The sequence below is a fragment of the Rhinatrema bivittatum genome, chromosome 9, assembly GCF_901001135.1.
Source record: "Rhinatrema bivittatum chromosome 9, aRhiBiv1.1, whole genome shotgun sequence".
NCBI lineage: Eukaryota > Metazoa > Chordata > Amphibia > Gymnophiona > Rhinatrematidae > Rhinatrema > Rhinatrema bivittatum.
Genome location: NC_042623.1, coordinates 39,961,445 through 39,980,838, shown reverse-complemented (window position 1 = coordinate 39,980,838; position 19,394 = coordinate 39,961,445). Strand labels below are relative to the sequence as shown.

The following is a 19,394-nucleotide window of genomic DNA, read 5'->3' as shown; positions in this document are numbered from 1 at the left end:
AAGTTTAAAAAAAAATAATGTCAAAGTGGAGGCAAAAATAACAGATTTCAAGAAAATAGGGAATAAACACACAGGATCCTTGGTTACAGGGAATTGTAGATAAAATCAGAGATCGTGAGGTCTACATTACTGCAGCAGGAAGGAAATTACAGTTTAAATGGACATTACAGTCCTTGTCTGCTGTCATATTCTATTTTCTCTATGCATCCTGCTTGTTTTCATATTTTAGCAGCTTGTGCTATTCTGTTTTTTCAATAAAAACAAATTTGAAAAAAAAGGCCCTTACTGGCAGCTGTAGTCCAGAAGATACCAATTATTAAAATTGAGAGAGAGAAAAAAGAAATTTTCAAATCTCTCATAGCAGTTTTTTAAACATGATTTCTCTGCTAACAACAAAATAATGAACACAATGAAAAAAGTGTTCTTCGCCCTCAAGAATGATGCAGAGTTCCTGAAATGTCCTTGTTAATTGATATAACTGTAGCTGACTTTTCTGTCTTGAAAATGTATTTGTGATTTTCTCTTATTTCTTGTCTTACTGTCTTATCATAATGTTGCCTTTTAAAGCTGTACAGAATGGCATAATAAGATAATAAGAGGAGGTTGATCTGTAGTCATAGCATGCCAAAATAAACTCATTTAAATGCAATGCATATTTTAATCTTTGTTGTAGATTGGCGCATATGATCAGCAATATGGGAAAAATCTGTAGAACAAAAGAGAAATCAAGGTAATATTTCAGCATTTTCTATTTCTAACTAAATTCTGTTTTTAATTCATTGAAAGGAATACTTTAGCTAATGCAGAAATGCTCCTGGTGGATATGCACCGCTACCACACAAAGGGGAACTAACTCTTCTATCCCCATTTTCTAACCACCTACATATCTTTACGGTGTAACCTGTCCTAGATATTGAATGCCTTTTGGTAGCTGACTGCTGCTGATGAGTTTCCTCAGACTCAACTCTTTAGTGCCACTGTATTGCTCTTTCAGTTGCAATTGTCATTCTCATCCTGAGATGCCCAAACTCATCATCACTCTGGCCAATGCTGGAAATTGGAAAAGTGTGGTGTGATTGAACTGTGAGGCTGGTGATAGGGAAAAACAACATTTTAACTTGGTTAATATCTCTGAGCTTTAGAGGTTCTGCCATGTGCCAAACTATCCTTACCCTTTACCGAATTGAGTGGAGGTCTGCTCTGATAACCTGCAGCTTTCTGATGACTCAGCAATGCCTGGAAGTGGGGTCAGAATTGAGAGCATGTTCTCAGCCATGTTAGTCCCCAAATTTTTTTTTTCTTTTTGTAAGGTTGTGAATCACTAAATTTTCTTTGTCAGCTACGTTGAAGCACGTTGTAAACATTAGAAAAGATTTGGCTGAATAGTGGTGACACATTAAATTAATGCCACCATTTTTGAAACCTCACAGTAAACATTTATATGAATTATGTAATATATTTCATTTAGCAAAATTATTTATTGTATCTGCCACAGTTTTGCATAAGAACCAACATTGAATAGTGTACTTTAGTGTCATGATGAAATCAAGCTGTTTGATTAAACATGGTATTTTTCCCCTATGCTGTATTCTCTTTATGAAATCTGATGCCACCAGTGTTTGTCAGTTTGAATTTTTTCACTTGGAAATAGTCATTTTATACTTGCAGTTTGCTTTTCCTCCTTATGTGATGCTATCTTTGCTACGTGAAGTTTATTAGATTGGTAAGTATTTCAGGGTTTCTTTCCCATGTCAGCCTGTACAGAATCTCCTTTTGGCTGTGGTTTTGCATTCGGGTGCTGCTAACAGAATGTGTCACTTACATTTTTTTCATGGATGCATCCCACTCTTATTTTCTTTCTTATTAATTACCACAGAGGGAGTAAACAACATTCTCACTACTTGTAATCTCCTGTTATAAGTAGGTGGCACATTTTCTTTCAAACTGATTCCTTACAATAAATTTGTGCCTTTTTAAATTTGTTTATAGATTTTAGTATTTAATCTGCTTAACAATTACCTTGAGCCATTTCATTTCATATTCTTTCTTATATACTGTTTCTTCTCCCAAAAGTGGAACCCAAAGAAATGTACATCATAAAAACAGTACAATTAAACAATATCATGTAAGAATACAATAATACATTGAGTTCCTGATACATATTTACTCCCCATCAACTACTCTCACTAGAGAAAAAGAGGACAGGCTATTTTACACAAACTAACAATAATCATTCCCTCCCCAATGGTATAATGAATTCCCCACCTTATCAATAATAATGAAATGATACTCTCCATCCCATCCTTGACCCCCAACAACAATTGCCTCCAAAAAACCTGTATCCATGATTTATTAACAGCTTCCTCAGTTGGCCCAAGTTGTTCAAAAGAGCATATCCCAAGAGCTCTCAAAGGGGAAACTCCTTATGGGTTGCCCCTTTGGAAACAACTTGCCTTTTCCAGACCAGCGTTTCCCTCTCTCTCTCTTTTTTTTTTTTTTTTTTTTTTTTTTTTTTTTTTTTTTTAATACCCAGGAGAAGTCGATTTCCATGGATGGGACCATGTTGCTGGCACACTCAAGGTCCCAGCCAATATCCTTATGGAACACCAAGTGGGAGAGCATGATGTTAGTGCTGCTTTGCTCTTCCTACTGCTCTCTCCTACTCATCTCACACATGCCAGCATCTTTTAAAGCCCCCAGACTGCAGCTGATGTCAGGAGGAGTAAAGGTCAAACTATGCAAAAGGATCCATTTACATAGTAACAACGACAAATAAAAACCAAATGGTCCATCTAGTCTGCCCAACAATTTGCTTATGGTAATAACTGCCATTCTGTGCAGGTTACCCCATGCAGAAATGTTACACCAACCCTTTCTTCAAGTTTTTAGAGTTTGTCCCATGCTCTTTTGAATTCATTAACTATTCTCGTCTTCATCACCCCCCTCTGGGAGGGCATTCCAGGCATCCACCACTCTCTGTGAAGAAATATTTCCTGACATTGGTTCTGAGTTATCCCCCTGGAGTTTCATTTTGTGACTCCTAAGTTCTACTGTTTCCTTTGCAACAGAAAAGGTTTGAAGTTAATGCATCATTAAAATATTTCAGGTATCTGAAGGTCTATATCATATCTCCCCTGCTCCTCCTTTTTTCCAGGATATACATAATCAGGTCCTTCAGCCTCTCCTTATAAGTCTTCCAGTGAAGGCTCCACACCATTTTGGTCACCCTTCTCTGGACTGTTTCTACCTTATCTCTATCCTTTTGAGATACGGTCTCCAGAACTGAACACAGTACTCTAGTTGAGGCCTTACCAAGGACCTGTTCAAGGGCATTATCACCTTTTTTTTTTCTTAAGGTTATTTCTCTCTCTCTCTCTCTCTGCAGCCCTGCATTCTTCTGGCTTTAGCTATCACCTTGTCACATTGCTTCGCCATCTTAAGATCTCCAGACACTATTATCCAAGATGCCTCTCTTGGTTTGTACACATCAGTTTTTCACTACCCATCACATACAACTCTTTTGGATTACCGCACCCCAGATGCATGACTCTGCACTTCTTGGCATTGAATCCCAGTTGCCAAGCCTTCGACCACTCTTCAAGCTTTTGTAAATCACTTTTCATTCTCTCTACTCCTTCAAGCATGTTTACTCTGTTGCATATCTTTGTATCATCCGTAAATAGACAAACTTTATCTTCTATCCCTTCTGCAATGTTACTCACAAAGATATTGAACAGAACTGGTCCCAAAACTGATCTGTGTGGCACTCCACTTAACAGGAGTTCTCTCTTTAGAGCAAGTTCCATTTTCCATGACATGTTGTCTCCTAACAGTCACCCAGTTTGTAATCCACACCACCACCTTGGCCCTCAATCCCAAGCTTCTCATTTTATTCACAAACCTCCTATTTGGGTCTATAGCAAAATCTTTGCTGAAATTCAAGTAGATCACATCGAGTGCTCTTCCTCGATCCAAATGTCTAGTCACCCAATCAAAAACATCTATTAGATTTATTTGACAAGACATTGTACATGTGTAATTCATAAATATATATAATGTCTTTAGGGTGCTTTTTATTTCTAGAAGTAATCTTCCCCACTAAGGTCAAACTCATATAGTCAGCTTGGTTAATTCTTTGTTTTGGCATGTGTTGGTTTTGATTAACTATTTAAAGCATGTATTACACTGCTTGACTGCACTGTGAATGATGTGTATTATAAAGCATAATATAATGAACTAGACACAAAATATATCTACAGTGTCCAGAGAAGTGAAAACATTTCTAAAACCCTTCTCAGTGAAACTGAGGCCTTGCTATCCAGATGTGTATCAGTTTTGATTTGGTTTAATAGTATATTTTTTCCTGTTCAGTTTTTAATTTGTTGCACAGTCTGTGTGTGTGTGTGTGTGTGTGTGTATGTATGTATATATATATATATATATATATGTATGTGTGTGTGTGTATATATATATATATATATATATATATATACACACACACAGAGTATATAAACATTTAAAGTAAGAAATCAAGAACATGTTGGACTTCATACAGCAATAAATACAGAATATTTGGTATCAATTTATATGAAGAATGGGAAGAAGCAAACACAAAATGCTGAAGACGTTTGTAGTGTAATGCGCCATCAGAAGCCAATGACAACCATAGATTGAGAAGGAACTTTGGGAAAGAGAAAGTATAATAAGAATTTAAAACGCCTAAGGTTTGATTTATAAACATTTTTTCTTAGTTTGTGCCTAAGGGATCCTTTCTTCCCCTTTATTTAATACAAATTAGTCCCTGAGAAGTATTTTAACCTAGCCAGTTCAGAAGTCAGGTATGTTGAAATGCTGCAAAGGATATATAATGTTGTAGATTGTCTGAAAGAGAACATCTTTTAAACTGAATTATTTTCTCCATTATGCAGGGGTTTGGGGCATATCAAAAGACCAGTTATTTTCTTCTCAGTAGTAATAGTGACCTAGAAGCAAATTATAGCTACAGTAAGTGTTCCAGGTTCTTGCAGAGCCTAGGAAATAGTCATGTGGTCCTTCAGCATTTTCCTAATGGGCTTAGTAAGGAGATTAGGAAGCAATCAGATACATGGAAACAGGTGCCTCAGTCAAGTTATTTTATTTTTAAGGCTTCTATAGTGTTATACTTTAGTTCTCTGTTTACCAATGACTGTGGAAAATCCAAAATAAATATGAGGTAGTAAAGTCAAATGGAAATCAAAACTTAATGCAATGTTCAAAGTGCAAACAGTTCTCAATCACTATATTTCTCTGGATTTAAAAGGAGGGAAAACCTCAGAATATGTAGCTGAATAATATATCATCAGTCCAAAAAACCTCCTAAATTCTTTGATCCACATTCATAATTGTCAGCCAGATTTCCTTCACAGTAATATTTTTTGGAATCAGCACACAAGGTTACCTATCAAAACTGACCCCTCCAGCAGCAGCTTAGAACATAAGATGTGCCATCCTGAATCAGACCAAAGGGCCATCAAGCCCAGCATCCGGTCTCTGGCAGTAACCAATCCGGGTCACAAATAGCTGGCAGATTCTAAATAATAGATCTATTCCTTGTTGCTCATTCATAAGCAGTGGCTTCCCAAGTCTTTCTGGCTAATAATGGTTTATGGACTTTTCCTCCAGGAACTTGTCTAATCCCTTTTTAAATCTGGCTATGCTAAATGCCCTAATCACATCCACCAGCAACAAATTCCACAGCCTAATTATGCACTGATTGAAAAAATATCTGTTCCAATTTGTTTTAAAACAGCCTTCCTATTTCATGGCATGTCATCTAGTCTTAATACTATTTTAAAGGATAAATAACCATCCCTTATTTACCTATAACATAATGTAATTGAATTGATTGGCCTAAGGATGTATTTAGAAGCTAGGCCTGTAGTGGACTTAGAGTCTTCATGCTGACAACCATCACATGTTTGTAACAACTATGAGAACAGAAAAAGTAAGCAACAGATGTAGATTAGCTCAGTGACAGGACATTCTGTATTGCTCTGTGTGCCTTCCCTCCCCACAAAAACTTAGAGGCTTCACATAATAAGACAAGACTCGCAACATACTTTAACAGACACTGAGAGAGTTTCTACCCTGGTTTGGGAAAATGGCATAATGTTTCAAAATATGGTTTCAGATGTGCAGATGAAAAAGGTATAACTAACAGAGGTGGGAGGAGGGAGAAGGCAGAGGGACAGATAATGAGACAGAATCCTCACCAACAGAAGCAACTCAGCTGCCCTAATAACCATAAAAAAGTGTTTGTACTATATTGTTATCATTTCAACTGTTGCTTTTGCTGTAGCTGTGTATTCTGCCTTGCTTTCTGGATCATAATTTAGTAGTATTAATAAATTCTGTTATTCTCATGTGTTGTGTGCTGACTCACAGTGTGTGTGGCTTTGTTTTCTTAAGTAGCAAATCTAGTCAGGAAGGGAGTCTGCAAGATACCACTTTGTGTCTTGAAGTAGTGGATCTTGCCAGGGGAGTTGCCTAGAAGGGGATTACGATCCTTTGTGTCTGTTTTACCATATCCACACAGAGCGCACTTGCAACGCACCACACTCAGAATTTTGTAAATTTCTTATCATATCCCCTTTCTTCATAAGGGAGCTGTTCTATCCCATTTATTATTTTTGTTGCCTTTCTATCTACATTCTCTAGTTCTTCTATATCTTTTATAAGATGGACAACTAGAACTTCATACAATACTCAAGGTGTGGTTGTACCATGGATTGATATAGAGGCATATTTTCCATTTCATTTTCCATTCTTTTTCAAATACTGTCTAATGTTCTGTTTGCATTTTTGACTGCCATAGCCACATTACTGAGGATTTCAACATATTGTGCACAGGTCTTCAAGATCTTTTTTTCTGACTGGTGACTCCTAATATGGAACCAGCTTTGTGTACCTATGATTTGGTTTATTTTTCTGTATGTGCATCACTTTGTACTTGTCCACATTAAGTTTCATCTGCCATTTAGATGCACAGTCCCCCAGTCTTATAAGGCCCCTCCTACAACTCCTTCCATTCCACTTGTGTTTTAAAAACTTTTAATTTGCCTCCCTGATCATTCTTCTTTTTTTCTCTCGCATCCCTCCAAACCGAATGAGTGAGAAAAAAAAAAGAATGATCAGGGAGGCAAATGGCATCTTTGAAAGAGCTACAGGCTTCCATGACCAAGACTGGTTAAAATGTTATTGTGATAATATCCTCAGCACTACAAATCTAGCCTTTATGGTAGGGTGGCAAGAAGAAAGCCATTACTTATGAAAGCCTATCTGGAATCCCATTTGAAGTATGAAAAGGAGTATTTGGGGGATACTGTAGCCATGTGGCAAAATATTTTGTGATCTTACAAAACTAAAATAGAATTTTTTGGCCTGAATGCAAAGTGTTCCGTTCGGTGGAAATCCAACATAGTGTAACAGTTTCGCCAGTTTCACAGCCTCATCGTGCCCTGAGTCTGCTGGCTGTGACACCACCTCACCTCCAGTGAACTCTGTCAGAGCTATCCAAGCCATCTTTTCAGTGACCTTTGGACTCAGCCTCCTCTTCACCAAGGGACCTCAGCGAGCTTCATCTCCAGCCTTGCCAAGCTCCTTCTCACTGCTTGCACCACACTCAAGCTCCAGCCCTTTGTAACCCAGCCTTGCTCATTCACTTTTGCCTCTTGGCTCCCTGACCTGGCCACTGTTTCCTTGCTTTATACTTTGTGGTCTCTGGGCCTTCTCACTGTTTGTTCCTTGCTCTATGACCTACCCTAGGCCTTGCTTTTTGCCTTGTGGCCTATCTAGACCTTATCTTGCATTGTGGCCTCTGGGCGTCCTCTATACTTACATCCTGCCTTGTGGCTTATTCAAGCCTCTCTCGATGCTTAGTAGGGATGTGCATTCGTCCTGGTTCGGCCATCCCAAAAAACGAAGCGGATTTTCTCGAAATTTCGGGAAAATTCGTATTTCGGTGTTAGTGCGCACTAATGGGCAAGCACTAACTCCCCATTAGTGCGTGCTAACATTTCAATGTTAGCGTGCACCCCAAAATTTGGGATGGCTGAAAAAAATCAGCCCGAACTGAGGGAAAACGAAATTATGTAAATAACTACCAAAAGTAGAGGGGCTGTTGCCTGAATAGCTGGTCTCTTAAGTACCCAAGAACTCGTTAGATATTTACTACCTGGCCACCACCAAACTTCTGGCGCTGACGTGTTGGTTTCTTGGGAGTTGTAGCCTACTGGTACCAACTGATCTCTGGCTTTCCTTTCACTTCTTTGCACTTATCCCTTGAAAAATTACTTCTGATTTTCTCCATGGAACTTCATATTGTGATTCCTTGATCATCATTCTCTCTGAAAGGAGTTTATTCTTGTATCTGATTTATGCCTTTGCAATATTTGAATGGCAATTAAAAAAAAAAAAAAAAAAGAACCACATGATCCACCAAGTCTGTTCATTTATGGGTGCCTACTGTACTGTCACAGGTCTTATTCAAACTATGGGCTTCTGCCACTAAAGTGTTTTTGCTGGTGCGGAGGTTACTATCTTTAGCAGACGGCATGGAGATTACTACCCTTAACTAGTAAGTCTTGATGCTTTTAATGCAACTGCAATTTTGCTGTCCACTTCAAGGGCAGGATGGAAAAGGGGAATTGGATTTAGATAACAACCAAAAAGGGCCCTGACTTTTATGGCCTGGGGTACTGATAAGCATGAAGATAACCTGCAAGGAGCAGCAACTGCAACATTGCTCTCTGTTTTGACAGGGGCAGGGAAGGGGAATTGGATTTTGATGACCACCATCATGGGCCCTGTCTTTTACAGTCTAGGGCAGACATAAGGGAAAAAGCACAGGACTGCTTCTAAAGCCAAGTCCATAAGCAAAGCATATCAAGCAGCACTGTCTGAATTTCAAGAAGGCTCATCATTCAGTAAAATGTTGCTAGCAATTATTTTTTGTGGGTTATCATAAGGCTTAGAGATAACTGCATGGAGCGGCAGTTACTACCCTTAAGAGAAACATGATAGTTACCTGTATGGAATGGCAGTTACTACCCTTAACAGTAACATGGAGGTAACTTGCACAGAGCGGCAGTTACTACCCTTAACAGAAATATGTCTATCCTGTATGCTTCTTATTAGATTGTAAGCTCTATTGAGCAGAGACTGTCTTTTTGTATGTTTGTACAGCGCTCGTATGTCGTGTAGTGCTATAGAAATGTTAAGAAGTAGTAGTAGTAGTAGGGTAACCTACATGGAACAGAAGTTACTACCATAAGCTAGCTTGGCAGACTGGATGGACCATTTGGTCCTTTTCTGCTGTCATTACTATGTTACTATATAATTGAAATAAATACTTTTTTTTATTAGTGTGCTCTAGGTACATACAAGACTTTCTATAAACCTGTATTAGCTTTCCTAGCTGCTTTGTGCTGAGGCGTGATATCCTCTGCTGTTGATGAACATTTTCTGTCTCCTCCTTTATGATCCCGGTCACACAAACTGCATGGTTTGGCTATAGCTCTGTGAATTGAATTTATAACAAAATTAGTGAGCACTTCTTTTATCGAAGGTCATGTCCCAGACTCCCTGAAGCTTGCAGTTATTCATCCATTTCTAAAAAAACCCCATAATGCTGACCCTAGTGTATTTGCAAACTATCGTCCAATCTCTTCATTATCTTACATAGTCAAAATCCTTGAGATATGTGCATTAACACAGCTCTCTACATTTATTGAAAAATGCAATGTTCTCGACCAATACCAATTTGGCATCTGTAAACTGCATAATACAGAAGTCCTATTACAATCATCTTTCGATGTAATCAAATGCAGTTTTGACCAAGATACAACTTTCATCTTAGTACTTTTAGACATCTCTGCCGTGTTTTGACATAATTGATCACAGTATCTTAAACAGTAGATTAAAATCAATAGGCCTAACGGGCACTGTTTTGAAATGGTTTTCATCATTTATTTCTAATCGCACTCTGCAAGTTAAAATACAATTCCAGGTTTCGTCTTGGAAAATGATTACATCTGGAGTACCACAAGATTCTGCGCTATTGGCAGTATTATTTAATATATATCTCACCCCACTATGTCGAATATTAGCAAGTTTCAATGATCAGTATCATCTATATGCTGACGATACACAAATCTTTTTTCCAGTTAAATCAACTTGGTCCGAAACCGAACAATTCTTATCTAACTTATTGCTAACAATTCAAAATTGGCTATCATCTAACAAACTTGCCCTCAACATTTAAAAAAAAAAAACAACAGAAATAATGTCTTTCAAGATTTCCAGCTGATTCCACTCCTTCTGAACTACTGCTGAACAGCCAATCAATAAAACTTTCTGATGATGTTCACAATTTAGGCATACAAATCGATCAATCACTGAACATGTGAGCGCAGATAAAAAAAACTGACACAAATATCTCATTTCAAGCTAAAACTTCTCCGACATGTAAAACCTTACCTTGAACCAAATGACTTTCGAACTATACTACAATCTTTATTATTTTCATGTATGGACTATTGCAACTCTCTACTAATTGGTATTCCCAAATACATTATATGCCCATTACAAATTATTCACAATACAGCTACCAGACTATTAACAAATACTGCAAGCCATAAACATATCACTCCCATTCTAAAACAATTGCATTGGTTACCCATATTGTTCCATATTCAGTATAAACTGGGATTAATTGTTCATTCCTTAATGTTTAACCTACATTCCCCTTGGGCAAACACAATTATGACATTTTACTCCCCGGCAAGATCACTTCGCTCAGCAACCAAGTACCTCCTTGACATTCCGTCACCAAAATTGATACACCCCTATGAAACACAAGAAAGAGCTCTCTCAGCCGCAGGGCCAATATTTTGGAATACCCTCCTTTTGGAAATAAGCTGTAATGATCCCAAATTATTTAAAAAATATCTGAAAACCACCTTTTTAAGATTGCCTTCCGTGACTAATATTTATTTATTTATTTAAAAGTTTTGTATGCGTCGTTCGAAATACATCTCAATGGTTTACATAAAAACATCATAGGAGCTCAGGGTATACAGGGTATAATCTGTCTTATTTGACCCTTTGTTTTAGAGATTATTTAATTTTATATTTTGTGTTCGTATTTTATGTTAGTTATAATCTGACATTTATTATTTTATATTGTGAAATATTATGAATGTATTTTTGTAATCTGCCCTGAATATAAGAAGGGCGTAATAGAAATATTTTAAAATAAATAAAATAAGTTCTTGCTGCTTCACAATTGTCTCCCCAACACAGGCTCAAAGTGGCTCTGCAGCTTGGCTCCAGCAAACTGTGATTTCTGGTTCCTGCATGAGTCTTTTCTAATGCACCAAAACAGACTATGACTTCCCTACTGCACTGAGGTGTCACTTTTATCCAAAAACCTTTGTAACAGAAAATACTAACAATGTATAACTATGATTAACAGGAAGAAAAAAATGCCTCTAAAGTTTGTTTGTACAAATAGTATAAAATCAGAAATGTAAAAATAAAAGCAGTATAAAAAAGCCTGGTGTGAAGTAGGATGACTGTTTTATTTTATTTTATTTTTTTGCAATTTATATTTTATTGAATTGTAGTACATATACAGTGTTAAACATAGCAGTAATACCACAGAGTAAACAGAATTGCAACAAATTTCAGGAACAGACATATGTACTTAATATGTAAACATAACACCGCTCCCCAACCCCCCCCTCCCTCTTTCCAGGACCCTGCATAATATGAAAGCTATATAAGAGATACTGTATCAGATAAAATACTGTAAAACTGTATAAGCTGTCTCTGTGGTCTTTTGCCTGCTACCTATCAGGTCGCCGCATGTCGTCCAACCCGTGTGGGTATACAGTAAAACCAAGAACTATGTAGTCATCCCAGGGGAGGACATGTTCTGAGTATGTAGCCATTGGGTCATAGGTCGCCATATAGCCTGAAAAGGTTTCATGTTATCATATTTCACCGCAGTGAGATAGGACATATGGTACTGACTATATAATCTATGAAGAACCACTGCCCTTGATGGGGTAGTAGGTGTCTTCCAAGCCTTAGCCAATTCGGCCCTAGCTGCTATAAAGACTTGGGTAAAGAATTTGTTAATATGTTTAGGGAAGTCTTCTGACGGTACGTGTAATAATACACACTTAATACTTGGAGCTCTAAATCCCAGTACCACTGACCCCCAACCAATCAAAGATCTCCTGCCAAAATAAGATTACCTTTGGGCATTGCCACCATATATGAACATAGGTAGCGATACTTCCACATCCTCGCCAGCATAAGTTTGAAATCGCAGGGATCATTCGGTGAAGTTTCTCTGGGGTCAAATGCCATCTATATAAAACTTTATAGCATTGCTCCTGTATGGAGGCAGCAATTGACACCTTGGAAAATTGAAAAAATATGATATCCCATTCTTCCTTAGTAAGTTCTTCACCCAGATCCCTGTGCCATGCCTGAATATGGGTAGCCGAATAGGGAGAGTGATTGTTCAGTAGTTTATAAATTTTTGAAATAATACCTCTCATTCTGTCCGAGTGGTCACAATAAGACTCAAAAAGTGTTTTATGCGGGTGGATTTGATTGGCATAAATCAGCGCCCCGAGGAAGTGACGCACCTGTGCATAGGCAAGCAATTGCCCCAGGTCAGGTGGGCCCAGGATAGGTAATGCTTCAAGACCCCGCAAGGTAACGCCCACCAGGACCTGCCCAAATGTAGCAATCCCGTGTTGTTCCCACATTACCAGTTGTGGGTTTTCTATGCCTCCTTTAAAAAGAGTATTATGGAATAAGCGGAATGACTGATGATACTCAGAGGTCACCACTAGCTTAGGTTTCCAAGTCTTCCACACCCTTAAAGTATTACGCAAAGCTGGCGTTACATATGTCAACGGCTGCCAGGTAGATTTGGGCTGCCACGCCAGGGCTTGGATTGGCATAGACCCTATCTGTTCCTGCTCCAATTGGGCCCATTGCTTAATATCAACCCTATTGTAGAGATCTACCAAAAACCGTAGCTGTGCTGCAGCATAATATCAAATTAAATTCGGTGTTCCCAATCCCCCTGCTCGCTTAGATAAAAATAAGGCCGTTCTAGCCACCCGAGGAGGCCGCTTTCGCCAGATGAAGCCATAAATTTTAGCCTGCCACTGCTTCAAAAGTACTGTGGGAATAAAAATGGGGATAGTTGAAAAAAATATATAACAGGCATGGAAGGACGACCATTTTAATAATAGCCAATCTTCCCAGCCATGAATAATATTCCCTGTACCATGTCAGCATGTCTCTATCAATCTTTTTCCAGAGGGAATTGTAGTTAAGTGAGTATAATTGTGAGTTATGTGAGCCAATTTGAGGATGACTGTTTTATATTTTGAAAACCGTCATGATTCTCCTTTAAATTTTTATAGTAAATTTCAATTATCATAAAGCTACCAGTTTGGTAGCACTGGAATCTGAAAGCAGATACAGCACAGACAATAGCAACGCAGGGTCCTTGACATTGCTATTCCAGTGTATCCCATGTGCTTTTGAGGGAAGTTTAGTTACTGTGTATTCAAGCCTTGGTGCCTACTCTGAAACTCAATTTTCATTCACGATTTTTGCCTTACAGTTGTGGTCACCTTGTATTGAAAAAACACCTAACACAGCATTATCTCACATCGCAGCTTATTATAGTGTCATATTAAACAAAAATAAATGTCATGTGACAAATATTAGCCCAAAGCTTTGTAAAGTTCTTTTCTCAGCATCCATCATCAAAATAAGTGTGTGAGGATTGATACAGTTTGACAGCTTAATATACCTAATCTAACCCTGGTGAAGAACTAGACAAGATGATCTGTGTAATTCCATCTGCTACCAACATACTGATTCTGTAAAGACAAAGCCTTTGTCATTTCAGTTAATAACTGTAAATACTACTAGAGAGAGAGAGCTCCTCTTCTGTTAGGTACCACTTAGAACTTTGTTTTCACTTTCAAATGAGCAATTTAATTTTATCTGTCCTGGATCAGATCCCAGGCCTGGGTAGATGGTAGATCAGATTACTTTTCCCCTTTGGCAAAGTACTGTCAGCGGTTATTGCTGTTTGTGGCTTGACCCAAGTTACTTTAACTGTGTGTGTGATGTGAGCAGAGAGAATTAGCTGCTGCTAATGCAATAAATGATTTCTAATTGTGAGATAACCAGGTCAGTTGCATTATTTACGCATTCAAAACATTACAGAATTTTTATGGGTTTGAAGTGAGCAAAGACAGTGAATGAATAGTATTTTCTCAAGAATCATATGTTCTTTGAACCTAATAGAAATCTTTCTGTGCTTGCCAAGCCATATTTCTAAATGTTAATTTGTTGTTTTCACCAAACGGCATGGCATTTTTTGTCTGTGTGTACTTTAAAGAAAGTGTAAAGATCTTCTGTTGGCCTAAATAAAATTGAGCAGGTTTAACTGGCTTTTCTGTCTTTATTTTCTTATCTATGTTTTATTTAACAGGTAAGATCTAAAGTTCAGTTGCCATTAAGATTTAAACATGATGTGGTACTATTGCATTTACGTAAAAAAAAAAAAAAACTTGGAAAAGAGAAGGGCTAATGTGTTAAGATAAACAGATCGTTATCAGTTTAATGGCAAGGAAGCATTTACTTAATTACCCACTGGTTATTTGAACTAGAGCTATAAAGATTAGAACAGCCACAGACTTATAATCTTTTTTTCCCCTGTAAAAATTTTGCCTTAGATATAATATACTTAATGTATTTGGGGAGTGCTCATGTGGATATGTTAGGGAAAAGATTGAGTCTCGTGCTTTATTTGTAGTAGTTTGTACATTTGATAAGGCCATTGGTTTGTGCTGTTATGGTTTACTCTTTATTATGTTCTTGTATTGATTCAAAATAAACATATTTAAAAAAGATAAATACACTTAATATACACAGTTGAAAATGTTTATTAAGACATTTTATTTATTATTATTTATTTATTTGTGGTTTTTATATACCGATAATCATGTGGAACATCTAATCGGTTTACAGCAAAACAGCAAATTCAGCAACAGACTTTACATATAACTTAATTAACAGGTGGTCAAAGTGAACTAATATGAGAGACTATGTATTACTATGTATAACGATATTTAGAGAAAGCCGTCAAAATATGACAAAATATGTACATACATATACATTTAGCTTGGTAAACGAGGAGGTAAACTCTCTGAAAGGCTTTTTAAAAAATCAGCTTTTTAAAAAAAATCACACAGTTTCATTCATTTCTATGGGAAATGGTTGCACAACAGACTAATACAGTAGACAACTAGTCAGGAGGTGGGATACAAATCTGCATTCAGTAGGGAAGAGAGATCTTAGAGTGATCATATCTGATCTTCAGGTAACAAAACAAAGTGACAAGGCAGTGGCTAGAGCCAGAGGATTGCTTGGCTGTATTTGGAAATATAAAGCCAGTATAAAATAAAGATGATGATGGCTCTGTACAAATCATTGGTGAGATCTCAACTGGAGTATTGTGCCCAATTCTGGAGGTGATACTTTAAAAAAAAAAAAAAAGTAGAGGCAGTCTAGAGAAGGGCTATCAAATGGTACAGAGTCTGCATAAAAGAAACCTAACTGTATATACTCTAGGAATGCATGAGGGAGAGAGGATTTGTTACAGCTATTCTAGTATCTCAAAACTATAAATAATGCACAAGAAATAATTTTTCAGTGGAAAGGAAATTCTAGAACAAGAGGTCAAAAGGGGCTAGACTCAGGAGTAGAATAAAAAAAAGTCTTCACAGAAAGTGTGCTGGATACATGGAGCAACCTCTCAGTAGGGGTGGGAGGGGGGTCAAAAACTGTAACACAATGCATGGAGTAAACTGAGAATCCATAATTATGAAAAAGTGGAGAGAAAGTCAGAGAACAGGTGAAGGTCTATGGTATGTACAGACTCTGGCCCTTAATGCTTTATCTGGCATCAGAGTTTATTTATAATATTTATATACTGCCTGTTCCTATACAATAGTTCAGGTTGGATTACAGTATGACACTCATAAATCAGTACAATCATAAATAAACAAAACATTCTGACATAACATTTTCAATTATTTTCTAAAAGTTTTTATATCACATTCTTTTTGTAAAACCTCTGGAAACATATTCCATATAAAAGATGCCGAGAAAGAAAAAGCCTTTTTCCTAATTAGCTGCAATTGATATTCCTGGCTGGAAGGTAAAACAAGTGATCCCATTCTTTTGGATCTCAAAATTCTCCTTGGCTCATACTGTTATAAATTATTAACGTTCATAAATTTATTCTCCGAATAAAGCAACTTATGAACAAGTGTTAGCATTTTAAACTGCGACTGTTGGCTACAGGGAGTTAGTGAAGCTTCTTTAATACTGGGGTTATATGGTCATATCTACCCTTACCACGTATAATTCTGGCAGCCGCATTTTTTTACCATCTGCATGATTTAAAGAACCTTGTCTGGTAGCCCAACAAGTAGCTAATTACAGTAGTCAGTGTGACTCAAAATTAATGCTTGTATCATCAGTCTATATACTTGGGAAAGCAACAATGCTCTTGTTTCACCATCCTAAATTTATAGAATGCCACCCACGCTAAATTTTTTTTTCATGATTCACTATAGGCAGTTTAGAATCTAATAAAACACTAAGACTTTGTACTTCTGTCAAGTTTGGTAATGACACACCATCAAAATCTATCTGTAGGCTATTAAATCGCAATGAGAGACCTCTTTCTCCTAGCATTACAAGAATTTTACTCAAACTTTGATAGATCCTTTTTATTGGAGGGAAAAAATGCTGAATGTCTGCATAAATATAACAATCCCAACTCTTTTAACAAAACCCCAATATTTGATAGGTATAAATTAAAAAGCATGGAGGAAAGGACACAACCCTGAGGAACTCCCAACCTCAACAATCGCCAAATTGAAAATGAGTTACTGAACTCTTTGCTTTCATCTGAAGGATTCAAACCATTGTATCACAATCCCCCTAAAACCAAAATGACACAATTGGTGAAGTAGTAAGTCATGGTGAACAGAATCAAAGGAGGCAGATAGATCCAGCTGCACTAACAAGCCCGACTCTCCTCATGCCAGATGACAATATAGCTCATCCAATAGAGATTTGTAAAAGTTCTGGATTGTATCCCTTTTGAAATCCAAATACGTTTTTTCAATCTACAGTATAGAATCTGTTGTACATTGCTTTGGAAGATTTTATTGTAAGATCTGGAAAGCAATTTATAAATTTTATAAATAAATTGTTGCAATACACTTTTTTCAAGTATCTTAGTAAGGTGGAAAGATTGGTAACTGGGCGATAGTTTGCAAGAACTTCTAATGGAATATTATCACAGACACTTTGAATCTGTTTTTTTCTGTGTTCATGGAGACAAGGAGCGAAGCATTTTAGGTGGGTCCTGAGATAAAGTCCTCCGAACATGTAACAGGAAATTCAAGTGTGAAAATGTATTTGATCTGCTAAGTCTATGGAAGATAGAGATCTAATACATCTTGAGAGTACAGATTCTTGTGTACTCAAGTATATATCTTGGATAGCATCAATTGTCCTTTCCAGTTGGTGGCATAATCTTTTAGTCACACAGATCCAAAATGGGGACAGCAATAACCTATTTTACACTACATTCATAACTTTTTATTGTTGAACTAAAACATTTATACAAATTATTGAATCTGCTTTTTATCAACAATAAAAAAGTCCCTTTTTAAGAAAGTGTGTGTGTGTTTATATATTTCTCACAGGACAAGCAGGATGGTAGTCCTCACATATGGGTGACGTCATCAGGATGGAGCCCAATCACGGAACACTTTTGTCAGTTTCCAGAACTTTGACTGGCACAACTGGGCATGCCCAGCATAGCACCAGTCCTGCAGCTGGCAGGGGTCCCCCTTCAGTCTTCTTTTTTCCGCGCAGCAGTAGCCACGTGGGTTAAGGAGCTCTTCAGAGATTCTTGACAGGAATTTTTCCTTATGGAACTTCTTCAAAAAATTTAAAAAAAAAGGTTTACCCCACAGGGCTCCCTGAGGTCGAACGGTAAGTTTTTACCTGCTTGTGGTCGATTCCTGTTGCGTTTTTCTCTCGCGGCCTACCGGCCATTGACCTCACCATGGCTAAATTTTGTCGAGGCCATGGCGTATGGTTTCCATCCGTGCCCTGACTGCACTCGAACAACCCTCACTGACCCTCACACGGTCTGTGTGATATGTTTGGGGTCTGACCATGATGTCCTTACTTGCACCAAATGTACCCAAATGAAATCAAAAGGTCGCAAAGTTAGGCAGGATAAGATGGGACTTCTCTTTCGGCCAAAAAACCCGACGCCATCGATAGCTTTGACATCTCCTGAACCAGTACCGTCTGTCTCCTGCCAGCACCGGGAAACCGCTGCTGCCTGACCGGCTTCGACGACTCTGTGGGTGTTGACCCCCCTCTGTTCTTCCTCAGGAGAAAGACAGAGGGCAACATCGAGAAAAACATAGACACCACCACCGTAAAGCTCAGGCCACCGATACAGGCAAGCCCCCCCGAACAGAAAAGGCCCCATCCTCTTCTGTTTCTGGGTCACCGAGGCATTCCCCCACCCGGACAGGTGCCAGGATCCGCGATTCCACCTTCACCGGTGGACCCTCAGGCTATGCCAGTGCTGTCTCTTACTCCGGAACTGGGTATCCATGTCCCAGGTTTCTGTGAGGAATTGGATCGGATGATCCAAGAGGCCATCGGAAAAGCACTCCAGGGGCTCAAACCTCCATTGATGCCAGTGCCGGTTCCCGAGCTGGCCACTGATCTGATACCCATGGCACTTGCACCGCTATTGGTAAGAATGGATAAGTTAATCGGTACCCTTCCACTGGTGCATCCGAGAGAACCGATGGCCCCGATTCCTTCCTCACCGATACCCTTGTCAGAAGAAGAAGAATCACCGATATCCATTCCGCCCTCCGCCCTCCGGAGTGCTACCACAGACGCATCCATCAATGTCACCGATTCCATTGGTGCCTCTATCGATGCCGGCGATGCCGCCATTGATGCCTTCTGTCCCACTTCCAAAGCCATCGATGCCTAGGCCCGGACCTTCCGGAATAACACCGTTAATCTGATGAGCATATGGGAGCTGGTGATGAGCCATACAATCCCTGGACCGATGATTCGACCCAGGATTCAGACGATCTGCCTTCACAGCCCTCTCCTCCTGATGAAAGGAAGGGTTCTCCTCCAGAGGACTTGTCCTTTATCAACTTTGTTAAAGAAATGTCTGAAACAGT

General features: G+C 38.3%; 1 protein-coding gene across 2 annotated transcripts in view; it reads left to right on the top strand.

The window, feature by feature from the left end:
* PHTF2 (putative homeodomain transcription factor 2) overlaps positions 1-19,394 on the top strand; it is a 393,241-nt gene that overhangs the window by 192,121 nt on the left and 181,726 nt on the right. For both annotated transcript variants that reach the window (XM_029615118.1, XM_029615117.1), the window contains exons 3-4: positions 674-730; positions 1,669-1,723. The gene's annotated coding sequence lies outside the window, so the exon portion shown is untranslated. The remainder of the gene's footprint in view (positions 1-673; positions 731-1,668; positions 1,724-19,394) is intronic.